The sequence below is a fragment of the Salvelinus sp. IW2-2015 genome, unplaced genomic scaffold (genome assembly GCF_002910315.2).
Source record: "Salvelinus sp. IW2-2015 unplaced genomic scaffold, ASM291031v2 Un_scaffold16631, whole genome shotgun sequence".
NCBI lineage: Eukaryota > Metazoa > Chordata > Actinopteri > Salmoniformes > Salmonidae > Salvelinus > Salvelinus sp. IW2-2015.
In genome coordinates this window covers 28,361-31,270 of record NW_019957681.1, presented here as the reverse complement: position 1 = coordinate 31,270, position 2,910 = coordinate 28,361, and the positions used below count along the sequence as shown (strand labels likewise).

General features: G+C 45.0%; 1 non-coding gene across 1 annotated transcript in view; it reads right to left on the bottom strand.

Annotated features, from left to right (window-relative positions):
- The window catches only part of LOC112080989 (uncharacterized), a 16,430-nt gene extending 13,526 nt beyond the window's left edge, over positions 1-2,904 (bottom strand). The window contains exon 1 of the transcript XR_011479597.1: positions 1,990-2,904. This is a non-coding gene — a transcript (uncharacterized protein). The remainder of the gene's footprint in view (positions 1-1,989) is intronic.
- Between the last annotated feature and the right edge of the window lie 6 nt (positions 2,905-2,910).

Sequence of the window (2,910 nt, the reverse complement as noted above, 5' to 3'; positions counted from 1 at the left end):
GTTCGGAAGGAAACACTCCTCTCTACCTGTCTTAGACTGTCGTCTACACATAACAGTTACCGGGAACACTCCTCTCTACCTGTCTTAGACTGTCGTCTACACATAACAGTTACGGAGGGAGGAACACTCCTCTCTACCTGTCTTAGACTGTCGTCTACACATAACAGTTACCGGAGGAAACACTCTCTCTACCTGTCTTAGACTGTCGTCTACACATAACAGTTACCGGAGGAAACTCCTCTCTTACCTGTCTTAGACTGTCGTCTACACAGAACAGTTACCGGAGGAACACTCCTCTCTACCTGTCTTAGACTGTCGTCTACACAGACAGTTACCGGAGGAACACTCCTCTCTACCTATAGCCTGCCTTGGTTAACAGAGAGACAGGTGCCCAGTCACAGAAGCTCTCTCTGAGGAAGGAAACACTGACGTTCTCCACAGGTCCCCGTCTCTACTCCCAATCCTCCCCAGCTCCTCTCCTGGCACACCTATATAGAGGAAGACACAAAGCAATTAGTGGGCCCAGGTGTGTACTAATTGGTTTTACACTGAGTACCTATCCCCTGAAGGTGCTGTTGCATCGTCTTCCTGGTCACTGAACTCTCACATTTAGTTCAGTAAACTATATTTTTTCTAAGGGTAGCTTACCTTCTTCCAGTGTTCAGTAATTGGTAGCTTGGTAAACTATATTTTCACAGTAGCTTCCCCAACACTGACCTCTCATCTATCGACACACCTTCTTAGTATTGTTTAAATCTAATTGAACTGCGCGGAAATAAGGGAACTTATTTGATCTCAATACTGGAGTACTTCTTCAGGAACCTCACCTGACTAACCTGAATGTTACGAAAGGACACTAAAAGCCATGGTTCTGTTTTTAATGTGTGTGTTGAAGTGTTTGCGGGCCGTTGGCTGATGTCATTCTGGACAGGCAGCTCGAAGATCCATGAGCTGTATACAGCAGCGTGTGGTCTGTACGTGTGCTGGCTGTCCATCCGCGGTGCCACCGTGCTGTTTAACTGTTATGTGTAGACGACAGTCTAAGACAGGTAGAGAGGAGTGTTCCTCCGGTAACTGTTATGTGTAGACGACAGTCTAAGACAGGTAGAGAGGAGTGTTGTTTTGCGTTCCCTTTTCGGCCACGGCCTTTTGGTCAACGGCTTAGTTTATGTGTTTTGTTACGCTGGTGTTTCAGCGTTGGACGTTACCCTGTACTGGAGTTATTTTGTTGGGAGAAAGAAGACCCGTTTAGTAAACCATACAAAAGAAATCGATCCACAACTACTGCCTCTGGTCTGTTCATGTTATACCTCCACCGGTGTTAGGGTGCTTCGGATAAGCTGATCCGTTCACAAAGTTCATTTGAAAACAAACTACTTTGTGATAAATTATCATATCACTACGGAGWCAGATGTTAACAGAATGTGTAATTTAGCCTATTAAACAAAAAAATAAATTAAAATTCAAGTGAGAATTAGGCCAGTCAAATGCCGAAAAAGAAAAGGACATTCATTTTACCCATATTTTATTTTTGCAATTTTTTGTATTTACTTGTGTGTAGTTCCAGTAGTTAGCTAAATGTAAAAAAAAAAGTTATTAATTACTGAAAACACTACCAAGATTTCCGTYGAGGCTGGTGGGAGGAGCTATAGGAGGACGGGGTCATTGTAAAGGCTGGAATGMAATAAATGGAACAGAGTCAAACATGTGGCTTCCATATCTTTGCTGTTTGATACCATTCCATTTATTCCATTCCAGCCTTTACAATGACCCCGTCCTCCTATAGCTCCTCCCACCAGCCTCCACTGCAAGATTWGAATGTAGTTCAACTTCCCACTGAGCTACTGCAAAATATAGTTCAATTACTCGTTCAACTACATGTTGTTCACGAATCCCCCAACAATGACTTAAGGTTGATGTCTCACCTGGTAACGTCAGACACACCAGACTGGAAACCAGCAGGGTGATACACNTTCCATTAAGGAAAACCCTCTGGGGCTACTCTTACCATGAGGCTCCACTCCTGGACTTTGACCATGATGATGGTGCGTCCCTGGGGCATCCAGGCCAACAGCACGGTGGCACCGCGGATGGACAGCCAGCACACGTACAGACCACACGCTGCTGTATACAGCTCATGGATCTTCGAGCTGCCTGTCCAGAATGACATCAGCCAACGGCCCGCAAACACTTCAACACACACATTAAAAACAGAACCATGGCTTTTAGTGTCCTTTCGTAACATTCAGGTTAGTCAGGTGAGGTTCCTGAAGAAGTACTCCAGTATTGAGATCAAATAAGTTCCCTTATTTCCGCGCAGTTCAATTAGATTTTAAACAATACTAAGAAGGTGTGTCGATAGCTGAGAGGTCAGTGTTGGGGAAGCTACTSTGAAAATATAGTTTACCAAGCTACCAATTACTGAACACTGGAAGAAGGTAAGCTACCCTTAAGAAAAATATAGTTTACTGAACTAAATGTGAGAGTTCAGTGACCAGGAAGACGATGCAACAGCACCTTCAGGGGATAGGTACTCAGTGTAAAACCAATTAGTACACACCTGGGCCCACTAATTGCTTTGTGTCTTCCTCTATATAGGTGTGCCAGGAGAGGAGCTGGGGAGGATTGGGAGTAGAGACGGGGACCTGTGAGAACGTCAGTGTTTCCTTCCTCAGAGAGAGCTTCTGTGACTGGGCACCTGTCTCTCTGTTAACCAAGGCAGGCTATAGGTAGAGAGGAGTGTTCCTCCGGTAACTGTTCTGTGTAGACGACAGTCTAAGACAGGTAGAGAGGAGTGTTCCTCCGGTAACTGTTCTGTGTAGACGACAGTCTAAGACAGGTAGAGAGGAGTGTTCCTCCGGTAACTGTTATGTGTAGACGACAGTCTAAGACAGGTAGAGAGGAGTGTTC